General features: G+C 45.6%; 1 long non-coding RNA gene across 5 annotated transcripts in view; it reads right to left on the bottom strand.

Annotated features, from left to right (window-relative positions):
* Window positions 1–15,338, bottom strand: part of LOC308222514 — a 64,664-nt gene that overhangs the window by 3,431 nt on the left and 45,895 nt on the right. For 3 of the 5 annotated variants that reach the window (XR_013957154.1, XR_013957155.1, XR_013957156.1), the window contains exon 6: window positions 14,945–14,957. This is a non-coding gene — a long non-coding RNA (uncharacterized lncRNA). Of the gene's footprint in view, window positions 1–1,495; window positions 1,559–14,919; window positions 14,958–15,338 lie in introns of those variants that run through there. The other 2 variants (XR_013957153.1, XR_013957152.1) reach the window with 2 other exon arrangements.

The raw sequence follows: 15,338 nt of genomic DNA on the forward strand, positions 1-15,338 counted from the left end.
TAATGACTACTGGCTAATTGAACCTCTCAGCTTCCATGATACCAATACATCCAACACGCATTTCCAAATATTTTAGCCATTTTCATGGCTGCCATTACCATGGTGTCCGATCAATCTCATAGTCTTGAATGCATATACACCTATTACATCTCTGTGACTGACAGGTGCTTCTTTTCCAAGAGTAGGGACGGACATCTTCAAAGGAATACGTCTCACACCATGACAAACACCTTCCAGCTCCTTGGAGTCCTTGGCAGCCAGCACAATCACTGCACCAACTGTTCTTTCCCATTTGCCCTCTAACAAAGACGTGGGGCAAATCCCATTGGTATCTATGAGCATCTTACCATGGGCTTCACAGACCTTCAGCAAACTTGACTCAAACCTGATTGCTCCTGCCAGCCTTCCTGTGTTCCTGGACTTTGCAGGGTAACTGCTAAGGACAGAAATAAATCCTTTGTTTACTCTGGTAACTGGAGAGCTGCTTTAACCTCTGGCTAAAAACAGGTGCATTTTCCTATCAGGTTCATGAGTCACTCATCCCAGGAAAAACGGGTGAACTTGGAAAGCGCTTACTCAACAACAGGAAAGGATGAGTTTTTAATTGAATGGTGGCAAATTTCGTCATCTGGTTTTCCTGGGTGGCTTTTCCATTTTAAAAATCATGTTAAGTCATTGGCTTAACACAGCTCAGGCCTGTTCCTCGTGAATTCCTTTTCTGTGTGGTATTTCAGCATCATACCCACTTTGGGATGGAAAACTCTACTGGTGTTAGACTCCTGCAGGAAATAGCAGGTGCAATGTGTGACTACATAAACAGTGCAGGCAATTAGTACCTCTGTAATAGATTTTTTGCTTGGCCCAGCATAATCAGACCTTTCAGCACAGGGACTTGTATTTATTTTTTCCTTTTCTGATGTGAAAACAAAGTGCTCCCTTTCTACAGAGCTGTTTTCAGAGAAAACAGAATTGCTTCTCACAAACCATCTGGCCAGGAACAGCCAAGGAATTCTTAAAAGATGACCTTCAAAGGTGACTTCTTTTTGATGGATTAAAAAACCCGAACCTGCAATATCTTTCCTCTCCAATTTTAACACCAGAAATTCAGGTCTCATTACCCTGTTTTTCCACAACTGAAGACCTATGACGACATCCTGAGAAGCTGCTCTGTTCTCCACTGCACAGTTAACTCATGTTCTCACTCAAATTAAAATCAGTGGCTCTTGTTGTACACAGAGGAAAAGCCTCTGACCAGTGCTCCCAGTCCAGACCAACTTACATGGGTGGCTACAGAGGGCAGAACCTGGGACTGGACCTTTCCTGGTTTGCGCTGTGACTGCAGACAGGAAAAACACGTAAAACCAACCTGAATTGTGGTGGTTCTCCAGTGCATCTCCTCTAGCTTCCTGTGGCAGCCAAGTGGCCGTGAAAGAATCCTATAGCCTCCGAGCATCAGAGAAGTCTGTCTCAGTGGTCACGTACACACAGATTATTAGCACAGAATCAGCAAGGTCACGGAAACATGGGCAGATCTCTGCTTGAGATGGGGCCAGGTTAACTGTGCAGAGAAAACGAAGCTGGTTGTTGTGTTAAATCTCTGATGGTTTTGCTAATGCCTCACTAAGTGAAGTGACTGAAATAAAGAGAAGCCACTTGCTCCTGCATGGCAGGGATGTTCAAGAGTCTTCTCTTCACGTCTGTGTCCTTTGAGGAAGATCAGTGCATGAACTGCGAAGAGAAGGCTGGACATTCTTGGCACTGCAAATGAAGCAGAGAATTCTATCTTTGGTGTAATGGACGAAAACATATATAAATTCCTCTTAACAGAGCTTTACAGAGGAACATGAGCAAAGCATCTTCCCCTTTACAAAAATGTTTGTTTTATATCATAAACCACAAATATTTCCAGTTCTTGCACATTCCTCCCTCTCGCCCTGCCCTGCTCCACTTCAGGTCACTTTGATTGATACCAGCACTACTTACAAAACCAACAGAAAGTCAATTACCCACTATATTGTTGCAGGGTTAATTTTTAACCTCTTCCAGCTGCAGTCAGCTGGCTCAATAACATGTGTTCCTCCAGCCAGGAATGAAGGGACAGCTTTCTATTCATGCCCTGCATGATTTGGAGGATACCACATGAAGGAAGAGTCACGCAGAGCCACAGCACATGCTCACTGCCCCATCCTGGATCTACACCAGGACAAGAGGACTGCAGTGGCCACACGTGCCTGAAGGGCTGTGGCGATGGATATAAGAGGGAAGATGAGACGAGTGTGACACACGTATCTGAGAAAAGTGATGTTACTTTGGGTCACTGTGAGCCTTGGTGGTCTACAGGGAAGGGTTTCTGTGTCCCAGCCAGTGCGTGTTCCCCATGACCAAAGGCAGTGTCAACAGGCTTATGGGGAACAGAGCACTGGCCAATATCAGTCATTGAGCTCTTTGGGAGCCACAGACCCCAGACTTGGTAGATCAGATGCCAGCACAAACTATACACTCACTCTTTGCTGTCAGAGACAGGATTTGCAAAGCATAACGAAACCCTGGTATGCCACCTACCCAAATCACTTGTCACTTGGCGCACACAGGAACCCCCAGCCTCACAGCTGCAGCAGCACAGAGCTGGTCATCCACCCAGCTGGGGAGAGGCATAGGCATGAACATCATGTGGGGCCCTACAATGTGTGGCGAGTCCAAACAGAAAGGATCCTGCTCCTCTCTGCCACCTCCTGCAGCCTCAGTGCCCAGGCATATATTCCAGCTGAACCAGCTTGCTAGCATTGCAAAACACACAGATCAGACAAATGTGAAACAAAACCCATCAAAAATTATAAAATAAAAGAGATGAAGATAGGCTGAGAAAGTTGGGGCTGTTCAGCCTGGAGAAGAGAAGGCTGCGGGGAGACCTCAGAGCAGCCTTCCAGTATCTGAAGGGGGCCTACAAGAATGCTGGGGATGGACTATTCATCAGGGACTGTAGTGACAGGACAAGGGGTAACGGGCTCAAACTTAAACAGGGGAAGTTTAGATTGGATATAAGGAAGAAATTCTTTACTGAGAGGGTGGTGAGGCACTGGAATGGGTTGCCCAGGGAGGTTGTGAATGCTCCATCCTTGGCAGTGTTTAAGGGCAGGATGGATGAGGCCTTGGGTGGCATGGTTTAGTGTGAGGTGCCCCTGCCCATGGCAGGGGGGTTGGAACTGGATGATCTTAAGGTCCTTTCCAACCCTAACTGTTCTATGATTCTATTCTATGATTCTATGGCAAGAGCAAGACCTTTAGGCTCTATTGAGAGAACAACCATATGAAGCTGCAGATATCCAAGCTGAAGCAAGACTGGCAGTGCCTGTCCTTTCCCTGGCTCCCTCTTTCAGCCTTCCCATGTCCACGGCCATGGGGCTGCGCCAGGACTAGTGCTGGCATAGAGAGATCAGTTTTACACCGGATCCAAGTGCCTGCGTGCCCATGTGGTTACGGCAGGACTTTAACAACAACAAGGAAGAAAGATTCACATCTTGCTGAGAAACATTTTATGAAGTGTGTGATGTTTTGTCAAGCCTCTTTCTGGAGCCACATCCATGGACTTGTCAATTGAGAAACAACCATCACAACCATCTTCTGCTTTTCAATTGAAGAAGTATGACCTGCTCTGTGAAACACCCCTAACTGAGGAAACCCCAACTGCAAATAGTTTCCCATACGTGTAGTTTGGAACAGAACTGGATCAGAAAAGCCTATGAAAAACAATAACTTAAGACAACCAGGATGGTGATGCCTGCAGAGGCAGCAGAGCCTCAGCCTCCAGCCCCACTTCCAGCAGCCAAGCTCATGCTTGACAGCAACCTCCCAGCTAGATAAGGCTGGAAGGGGAGATTTTAACAACCTGCCTAAAGAACAGCCCAGCACAGCCAGCCCAAACTGGGTGAGAAGAGCAACATTCAGAAGAGTGGGTGAAACAGAAGGGTAACGGGACCATGCTCTGCCATAAAAGTGGCCATATGTTCTATTTAGACATAATTATTCTGATCTCAGCTGCCCTTACTACCACTAGCAAGGAAGCTGGTTACATTATTATGTGTGTCCTGTATAAAAAAAGAACTACTACTACTGCTGAAAATATCTACCTCTGTGACAATTTAATCAAGGCTTCTCAGTTCTCCTCCACACTCCTGAGCCCTATGGGATTAGACCACCTTTAGTGCAGCCAGCATAACATGTCAATCACATCATTTCTAGTTGCCTGCTTTGGAGCCAGTGTACTCAAAAGCCAGCTCAGCCTACTCTGAGTCCATCCACCAGCTGCGAGAATCCATTTTTGCTTTGAACACCCTCCCTGCTAAGCCAACATCATCTCTCCTAATGGCAGAGAAAAGTGACTGGTCAAAACCATGGTGAAATAGGATCTTTCTGTCCTGCCAACATTACAGACTGAAAGCACCAGCGAAAGGGAAGGTTGATGGTTTGGTCTGTTTTCACAGCAGAGAGGAAAAGGATGTCAGTACAGAAAAGTGTGCCCTGCAGCTCTCATGGCACTAGTGCTGTAACATGCATGCATTTCTGGGCCACCTAATAATAGCAGAATATTGACAAACAGAGGGCTGGGACTAGGTTGGACAGTGAGAGAGGAAAGTAATGACCACAGAGGAAAAGCTGATGGGGGAAGAAGCAGGAACTGATTAATAGGAGAAAATTAGGAGCATGTTGTTAGCTCTACTAACAGTTAGCTCCACATGCAAATGAAGAACATAAGTGGGCAGCCTTCTGGCAAGGAGGTATGGGGTGTTTATCACCATGGAGGTGATAAGGTGATGTCTCAGCGGAGGGACTGCAGTTTGATGGGAAGCAATGGCTTTTGGTTTTGCATTGCTCAGTTTAAACCAAACCAGCCCCATGCACCCATCAAGCTGCCGGGCTGCAATGCAGACCAACCTGGCGCTCTGTGGTCCAGCCCCCAGCAGAGAGAGAGAAAACAGCTTTCTCTCTGCCACATCTCCCCCTATCCTACACCATGGCCAGGGCCAGGCTTTTACTCAAGTGCTAATTTAACAGGATGCTCCAACTTTGGCAGGATCTGGTCCTTTAGAGGTCCGTAGGGTAAGATCATGACACAATGCAGCACATTGCAGTGAGAGAAAAAATCCAGTGATGGGGAACCCTTCCTCCCCTCGCTGGCCCCAACCAGGAGAAGCAGCATGACCTCTGCATGCTCATAGAGCTTCTTCTCAGGAAGTAAATTGCTAGTAAATAAACCAACACATATGTCAAGGCTTGGTTTCTTTTTTCCAGCCTTTTCAAGGACTTGGCAGCCATGAAGAGGGGTGGGAGGGTCTAGTTTTGGTAAGGAATTAGTGACATAGAATCACAGAATGGTTTTGGTTGGAAAGGACCTTAAGATCGTCAAGTTCGAACCCCCCTGCCATGGGCAGGGACACCTCACACTAAACCATGCCACCCAAGGCTCTGTCCAACCTGGCCTTGAACACAGCCAGGGATGGAGCATTTACCACTTCTTTGGGCAATCCATTCCAGTGCCTCACCACCCTTACAGTAAAGAATTTCTTCCTTATATCCAATCTAAACTTCCCCTGTTTAAGTTTGAACCCGTTACCCCTTGTCCTATCACTACAGTCCCTAATGAAAGTCCCTCCCCAGCATTCTTATAGGCCCCCTTCAGATGCTGGAAGGCTGCTCTGAGGTGGTGACATCTCACAGTTCTTGTTTATGTGTCAGGCTTTGAGAAGCCAGTGCCCCGTTGGCAGGACACGAGGACTTAACCACTGCAGGGGAGAGTGGGCCAGAAGAAAATCCCTCATGGATTCCCAAAACAGCTACATGCTGATCTGGTCCCGACGTGACTAATGACAATCTGGGCTGATCTGACACTCTGTGGCTTTACTGGGAAGTTAAATACTTCTTATAATTCTTTTCCATTCCCCAGCACAAAGAGGCTCCCTCCCTTTGCTGGGTTCCAGGGAAGTACAGAGGAAGCTCAATCAAAATTTAAATGTCACAGGGATGCTCAGGGGAGGGAAGTGGGGAATTTCATTTGATGTATGCTAAAGTATCCTAACTGGACTGTATTCAGATCTGGCATCTCAAGCCCCACGATAGAGGGCCAAGAGCAAAGAACAAAAACACACATTGAAGTCAGTCTCTGTCAAAACACAGTGTAAGTGGGGCCACAGTGCACCTCACTCTTGTTCAGCTTTGCTAACTATCCTTCCTTGGTCAGTTGGTCAGTTGTCTGTAAAACATTATTTCCCTGGTCTTTGGTTGAAACCTGCTCTCCAGGCTTCATGGAAGCATTATCAGCCTTCAAAACCTCCTGCATTCCTCTTTCATGCTCCTGTTCCTGCATCACATCATCCTCCACCGGCCCAGAGGTGTCAGTTAGAGGCTGATCCCCGGGCGTTCATGCAATGCCATCAAAAAGCCACCATGTCACCTGCTCACACCACTTCCTCAGCACTCGTTCCTATGATTCCCATGGTTTTGTTGTTTTATGTTCCTATGATTTTGCTGAAAGGGAGAGGCAGGAAAACAAATGTGACCTGTGCTTCTGCAGGACATAGTCGCAGCAGCTCTTTCTCTCAAGTTAGTAAAAGGAACTGGCAGAAAGGAGCCTGTTATTCCAGTTCTGCAGGCCACCTGATGACGGGAGCAATTGATCCCAAATGCAAATAAAGATGTTACGAAATGAGTCAGTTGTCCTTAAAAGAAGCCTGCAAGCAGAAAGCTGCATTTTTCCTTTCCTTAGTAACAAGTTTGGAAACAGAAATAAAGCCGTCAGCTGAATCATCTGGAGGTGCTGAGTCTGCAGGTTCCTCAAAACAGTGCTGAAGGATGAGAAAAGGGATACGACCAAGTTGGCCCTTTCTTCCTCCGCTTTTCTAAGCATCCTCACTTGCATTGTGAGCAGAGGTACAGAAAACAAAACAGAGGGAATTCCAGAAGCTCGGAAATGCTACATTTTCCCTATCAAGTTCTGAATTTTCTAACATGAATTTTTTCAAGTGGGATGAAGAAAAAACATCTATTTTTTCCTTCAGAAACAAACAAACAAAGAAGCCACCCACAAAGCATAACATCACATGCAATCCGAGCTGCGATTTCAAAGAGAGCGCTTCATGTAAACCTAATGCCTACTTTTGTGGAAATGCTGCTGAGAAAAACACTAAGTCACAAATAACTCAGTTATAACGTTTTCAGGCCTGAAGTTCTCAGGATCCATACTGCTTTGGGAAATTTGCATTCTCCCCCTCCCTCCCTTCCTACTTCACTACAGCACATCTTTCACAGGGAAGTGTTTAAACGTAAGTAAAAATCTGCTTTCAGTGCTGACTATAATTTTCAAGTACCCAGGATTGAATAGGGAGGGGAGGAGAACTGATCTTGATGTTTTTCTGGCTTTGTCCTGAATCACAAAGGCCAGATGGGTAATTTCAAGCAGCATGATTTTTATGTCTGAATGGGAAACACACACAACGAATAAGAGCAAAAGCCAAGCCTCCTGCATAGCAGGTCCCTCCTATGGCAATCAGAATGAAACATGAAAAGCATCTCTGCCCCTGCAAACCCCTCAGAGATGGAAAGCTTCAGAGCACTTAAATGCCTTTTAAAAAGACACTTCATAGCTACATGTGCCAAATTTATAAACCTCACTATTCCTAACTATTCTATGATTCCATCACAGATGATAAAGGATGAACAGTGAAAGGCAAAGCTCCTTTTCATTCTGTTAACATAAACATGGCCAATACTTCCTGTGCAGAGACTTGTGTGTACTTTGCAAAAGAGACAGTGCAATTCTGACTTTGTCTTTACCTCTTGCCAAATGACTATAATAAAGACTAAATGTTCCTATGAGTATGTCTTGCTCCACTCTCCAGTATTTCTTCCCATCCCTTTGCTATGACTTACTTAAACAATTATTTCTACACTTATATAATCCCAATGCTAACTGACTCACCTGTACTGATTAAGCCATTATAAAGGGATTATCTCCACTTAATCCTTGTTGTCCCACAGATACAAATTAGAGCAGTGTTTGAGATGCATTCAATCTAACTCAGCCTTCGCATTTAACTTAGTTTCTTTGCTTGTTGAGGCGTCTGTGGCCTCCCTTTCCTTAACAGATATCTTCCTATTGCTTCCCTTTCCAAAAATCAAACATCATATCCGCACCTATATAATTTATCTCTTCTTGCACTGTGCCCCTCCATAGTCCCTTCTCCATCTGTGCCTGCTCTTTTAGCAGCTACCCAGACTCCACCATCCTTTCACTGTGCACATACATCTAAGCATCTCACTCACTGAACTTCAGCTAGGTTTGTATCTATCCCTTAAGTATACCCAGAAAAGCATCCCTGCTCCATGAGCTGCTGCTCCTCTGGACATCCACTCCAACCACACAGCACTGAGAGGAAACAATCAGTCCGCAATGGCAAACTTTTTGCTTGGAGCAATGTGTCTGTTCCCAGTTTTGTAGTTTGACACAATAAGCCCCCAACCTTGGTTTCAGTCTGGGTTACATGATAATAAAGAACAAATAAACCATAATACATTTCCACATGCTTACTGAGTATATCTGAAAGATAGAGGCTGTGCAACATCCCTTGTGATGGCTTGAAACCATTGGATCTTATACTCCAAGACTTCTCTAAGCCTGGAAGGGAAACCACCTCTCCTTGGCATCACCCTGCACTCCACCCACCAACTCTACTTTCCAAATATAATGGGTGGCGAGTGAAAATGAAAGGGTTAATTTCTCTCTGTCTCTGGTTAACCTTTCCAGGCTACTCAGTTTCCTTTCAGGCTCCAGCCCATCAGAGGCATGCGAGGTGAAGGATAGAATTACACACTGGGCATGTTTCCTGTACTTAGTGGGTGGATAGAGCACAACTTCCGCACTAATAATGTCAAGGTAATTAGGACATCCTGCAAAACCTGTAACAGGGAAGAAATAACCATTGTTTATTGTCATTTCCATTGCTGAGGTGGTGGGTTCTCCTCACAGCTCTTCTTGCCTTTCACTTCAAGCCCATCTTGACTTCAGCAGACACACAACTGGGTCAAACACAAGAACCCTGGGATTCACAATATGGAGTTGAATTAAAATATGCTTTATTTTCGAGCCTTACCACTTCTGCCAGCCCTGTCTGAGGGCCTGCAGCAGTCACTGAAACAGGCACCTGTGTCCCTCATGTGAGCCTCTGAGCCACTGTGCTGCAGAAGGACATCCCTGGCTCACCAGGGAGTCAGTTTCTGTACTGTCACCCAAACCCAACAAGATGGATCAAGAACATATCTCACACACCTCCTTCTTCCACTAAGCAGACTCTATTTTGTTGGTCTAGGTAAGGCAGGGCTATAGAAAGGTATCTACCCTCTTGAGAAGAGCCCAGTGTTCAACAGCTTCTTACTGGAGTCACTGGCTTCTGCCGGAAAGAAGTACTTCCTGCTCAGCTCTTGAAAGAAAAGGCACCACTGCTGACCTTCAAGTGCTACGAAATCCAGCAGCCCTCTCCAAGGCCACAGGGGCCAAAGAGTGGGGTAAGATTTAAGTAATTCTGCTCAGTGTTTCCTACTGGCTCCTTTAAAAGCTCTTTTCTTTGATGTAGACTTCAGTGGATGCCGTTTAGGGGAGTGGAACTCTTCCCGTGCCTTTTGGGAAGCCAGATTTTGAAAAGAAGTAACAAACTTTCCTTGGGGTCAGTGAATGTGACTGGAGAAGAAACAAAAGCAGCCAAGCTTTGGGTAACTGAAACTTCTGTTTAGATCTCTGTTTCACAACACTTTAAGCAGCAGACATCTGATGCTACAGGTTTGTTAGAAACTGCCTCTCCTCTCACTAAAAATAGGCCAAGAATGATATGGTTGCATGGGCATGATACTGGGAACCAGTTGTATATGCATGCAGCCCAGGTCCCGAGCCAAGGGCTTTGCATTTGCTAAGTGGGATGGATGGGAAATGAGACAACTGCGAGGCAATCGTGCAAGCCTTTGCTTCTTAGAAGAAAACCAAAGATTCTTTGCTTGTCTTTTCTGGCTGCAGTCATCACAGCATGTGCATGCACACAGACGCCAGCACAACCCATCCTGTATCACAGGAAGCATCTACGTGGTCAGATACAGACACTCATATGGTAGCTCAGCCTTGCTGGAGAGCTGGGGGCTGCTGGGTTCCTGAAGCCATTTAGATGCATTAGCAAGGTTCATCTCAGCATCACTTAAGCCTTGGCAAGGGATCATTGACCATGCAGACGTACCCTTGACCAGGGATGCTAGATACTAATTCAAGTGTACAGTGTCCAGTTGAACAGACCATGATGGAATACAGATAACAACCTGTTAAATTATTGTTCTTTCCTTTCATGAAGTTTCCTGGCTGCTGGGTGCTGATGTGTGTAAGCACTTCAAGGAAAGCACCATTGATTTGTCCTCAGGTGGAGGATTACAGGATGCCGCGTGTCTCTTGTTTGCTCTGCCAAACACATTTCCAAGAGCCATGGTTGTGCACACATTGCAAGCACAGCCTGCACCAATATCCTGGGGTGAATTGTGATTCTAATTAACGACAGAGCCCTTCTAAAGGTGTCTCTATTATAGAGCTTGTACATAAGGGCAGCCTGCTAGGAAATTTCCCTTCCCTCTCACGTGGCATAAGCTGTTGTCATCTGCAAAAGATACCGACAATAATGCTGAGCCTAAATCGCTAAGTGCACTGGTGCTGGGCTGGTGGGGAGAGCCACTTGTACTGAAGGGGTTTGTGTGTAATGACATTCTGCACTGGCTTTTCAGAACTGCCAGGTTTTCAAATTGCACTTGTGTTTGTCATCAAATTCAACCTGGAAAAGAGAGCTGTGCATTTCAGATGTGCTGGGGAGGCAGGGGAAAAGGCTCTCAGGTACTGAAATAAGTAAAGATGACTCTGAAATAGTCTGAAAAAATGAGAGTGTGAAAATAAGCAGCAATGTAAGTCAACACAAGATTGCTGGCAATCAGAAGATAATGGTTGTCTGTAACAATGCTTTTCACCTACAAAATAACACTGGTGTCTAGAGGCTGCTCTCCACTCAGAATTTACTAGCATAATTATATTGCTAAGAACACCCATATAGCTCTGTTTGGCCACACTTATTTCAAAATAAGAACATTCGTATGAGGTAGAAATACTGGTGTAACATAAAGTATAATTATTCTGGTAAACTTCCCTAAGGAAAAAAACCCAACTTGTCTGGTTCATAGTATGCACTGATTTCAGAAGCAATCTCTGACCCTCAGACAAAACAAAGAGCACACCCACTCAAAAATACAGGTCCCACAGCCTGTGTGCTTATCTGTTTGGTTCTCAGGCCAGAAACAAATAGCTGAGACTTACAGAAAAATCCACCTTTCCACAAAAGTCTGGAAGGAGGAGGTCGGTGGCAGAAGTGACTAAATAACAGCAATGCATTTGGTCTAGCTCACCGTTTCCTCTTCACTGCTGCAACGTGGGAACGAAGCTGTGGGATAACTGGGGGTGGGAGAGCTACAATGGTTGGTCTGGGCAGTGCCTTTCCCTCAGAGAATGCGAATTCCATACACAAAGCAGCCTGTGCCTCTCGGTCTTCTGGAGGAGCAGAGGCCTGCAGAGGTTAACAACTGACCCTAAGGGAGTGGGTTGAACTGGGGCAGAGCCAGGAGATGGATCCAGAAGGGTCACCTAGTGATAGACTTCAGCTTTACCCAAACTCTGGAGAATGCCCCTGCTTGCCGATCTTGCTATGCCACTGAAAAGGTGGGGATGTCATGGGACTGCTCAGCTGCACAGTTTTCCACCCAGTTTTCTTCTGCAAAGGAAGATCCCAGCCACTGGACTTGGGCACTGTAATCCTGAAGGTCATCTGTGAGCAGCCCATGACCATTCCCTGCCTCAGCGCTTCGCTCAACTCACCCTGCAGTGACACAAGTTTCATGGGTTTGAACCACTTCCTTTGCAATGCTGTCTCATAGATATCCCCATGAGGAATGCCATTTCCTTTGCTAAGCTTTTCATGCTGTTTCTAGTCATGCCCAATTAGCTATTCTCCTGTCTGACTTACTCAGCCTTTGAAGACACACAGCTCCTACGAAGCAGGTGCCAGAAAGCACTCTTAGGAGCCCAGCATTAGGACATGAACACTTAATTGCTGCAGGCTTTCAAGTCCCAAGCATGCTGCACCAAATCCTCTAGCAACTATTAATAACAACGACAGAAATGCTGACTTTTGCCCTAGAGACTGAAACTTGTCTGTAGAAGAGGGCTTTTGAAATAAAGCAGAGCTGCCATGACCTGGATACAGACCAGAATCAGTTCTGCTCATTGATTGCCTTCGGTTCCTTCCTTGATCAACTGAGAAGCAGCTGCCCAAGACTCAAAAGTTCTTCAAATGTTGATTTAATCTGTTCTCATACCACAGGAACTTCAAGATCTCGGATAGGTGAAGAAAGGAGCATTCAGAAGGGATGACTGGTGACAAGCAAAGAAACTGAGATGCCTTGCAAGCACTTATTTTTAGAGGCCCTCTCACATTTTGCGTGGTTTTATAGGATCCCAAGTGGAGTACGTTGCCTTACGTGATGCTGTCTGATGGAGGAGACCAGCTGGAGCACTCAGAAACTACACAGGACTTCTTCACTGAGTGTCTGGGACCAGCGTAGATGCCCCATGCTGGAGCTCAGCTGCCGGGTGGCATTGGAACTTTCATCAGACAATCAAAGGTCACACAAAACATGCCTGTATTTTAAAACAACCATTGAACACCCTCAGAACAGAGGTTAAAACTCTTCTCTACACAGTTACTACAGCTTTCTACAGCTCCACTTGGTGAGAACACCTTAACAGTGCTCTTCTCGTAAAAGCAACCACAGAAGAAATATTTCCCATCTCAGCTACCAGTCTGCGAACGCTGCAGAGCTTGGACTTCACTTACGAGACACCCTCTATGTCAGGAGTGAAGTAACTGCTAATTCCCCTAAATCATGCCTCCTGGTTCTTCAAAGAAAACAGCAGTCTTACCAAAGGCATATTGCTCATTGTCACTGGCTAAGAGAAGCAGAGCCTTCCCCACCAGGTGACCCTGTAAGGGACATCCTGTACCAACGTGCCAACAGACCCCTACCCCAGCTCAACAGACACCTGGAGTGATCATGAACCCCACAAGCACCTTATCCCAAGTCTAAATGCTTGGAGGATACAGCAAATGGAAGACATTCCTTCTCCATTTCTTCATGAAAGGCTCATGAAGTCGTGTTTGCGCTGAAGAACAGTGTCACCCTAAATCTATCCATTGACTTGATCCTAACCTAGCCCTTTTCCTGTCAGGACTCAAGTATGTTCCAGCGCCATCTAGCCAACTTGGCTTAGAAACACATAGCAGCACCTGAAGCACAAAACCCGGGGCAGTTGTTCCTAAAAGCACAAACCTCTCACCACCAACCCAACACCAAAGGCTGCACTCCCAGCTCTGGTCCCAGCAAACACCTTAGCTTGGTAAGATTGCTAAAGGAGGCTTGAACTATGTTGGCCAGTAAGTTCAGCACTACCTGGAAATTGAGTTTCTTATGTCTTTGCTACAAAAAGAAGAAAGATAACAAGGGAGCTATTGCAGCCTCAGCTAACTTGTGTTTTGGGCTTTGTAGTTCCCTTGAATGAGAAGCAAGAAGTGAAACTTGAGGTGAGGGTGCAATGTAAATCCCCCAAATAGATCTAATTAGATGAAAACTGGAGTCTCTGTTAAGCTCCGTAATGTGGCCTGACCTACCTCAAAGCTGGATCTCGGGGAGAGGGAAGACTTTGGAAGCAATTCCAAGCAGGAAACCCAGCCAGCACTTGGAGGTATGATGGCTGTCACATGCACGGAAGGAGAACCAGTGCTAACACAGACTAGCAGCTTTCATTAAAGAATTAGTTTTTGTGATCAGTTTAAGGCAATCTGAGTCTGCTTCCTCCCTGCCATGCACAGCCATCAGCTCTCTTGTGTGGGTACCAGTCATGACAGGGTTAGGTGCAGTGCCAGACTGTCCTGCTGACCCAGCTGTAAACCAAAATCCTGACAAAGAAAAGTCTTCAGACAGGTAGAAACTGATCCTTCTCCCCATCCCAAGTGCCAGCACCAAAAAGGGAGGTGGCAGAAAGATGGAGCCAGATGTTCAGGGGACGACAGGCCACCATGCAAACCGAAAGCATAAATCCCAGCACTCTAGAGAAATGCAATTCATCACAGCTAGCTAAAGCACATGCTCAGTGTTCCCACTCAGTACACCTACCTCAGTGGTGAACTTTCATGTGAAAGAGTAGAAGATGACATAAAGGAAACCAGAAACTGAACTACAGTAGCAATGTAACAGAGCCACCTGTAAGGTGACGTGTCTGAATGCTGACCTTTTTTACTGAGAGTTCATTCTGCATCCATGACACAGAATAATAAAAACAGGTATTTGCTTTATCAGTTGTAATCCAACCCACTGTATGCATACTGGGGATCCCCAGCACTGATATCATGCAAATAAAAAGCCCCACCAAACGAGGTAGAGTAGTTTACTTCTAAGATTAGTTGAGCCAACACTATTTGGGGATTAATTATATATATATATACACAAATTGATATAGAAACATATATGTACACACACAAAATAAACAAATCAGTGCACTGCACGATTCCTTCTGGCCTCATGTGGGTAAAGGCCATTAAAACTTAGTGGCAGAAGTTTCATGACAGCAGATCTTTCCTTTGTGGCAAACACAGTATGCCAATAGTGGATGTCAGCACAGGCAGCTCTGTAAAACTGGGCTGATGTGAAGTAACAAACATCCCAGTAATGAGTTGCTGAGATTACGGATATGTGAATGCCTGATTTTAGACAATGTGGGAGTGGGACCCTTATTCCACTCACCTGAGTGCATCAAATGATCTCATGAGCCTTCTGTACCCCTGAAAAGAAATATCAGCTTCAAGTTGATCCACCTTGGTTCACTGGTCACCAGAAACTGGCCACAAAATACTGTACGCAAAAGCTGCATGTCAAAATGAGGCATAACATTTGTTTCTCAGATGAGTAGTTCATCCTCTTTAGAAGAGAAACACAACAGCTACTTACTCCTGTCTTTTGAGACCATAAGGAAATACTGTAAGGAGTCAATCCAGAGGCTTGAGCCTGATGCCCTGTACCTATGGGGTTCCCTGTCCATCAGCATAAGAATCAGTTAAATACGGAGTGTCCTATAGCAAGTATCACAACCAAGCACAGACTGCAGACATTTGCCCCCAGGCTTCTAGCACAGATGCCAGTCAGTGCAAAGGGCAGAGGCAGTT

The sequence above is a fragment of the Psittacula echo genome (genome assembly GCF_963264785.1).
Source record: "Psittacula echo genome assembly, chromosome: 6".
Taxonomy (NCBI): domain Eukaryota; kingdom Metazoa; phylum Chordata; class Aves; order Psittaciformes; family Psittacidae; genus Psittacula; species Psittacula echo.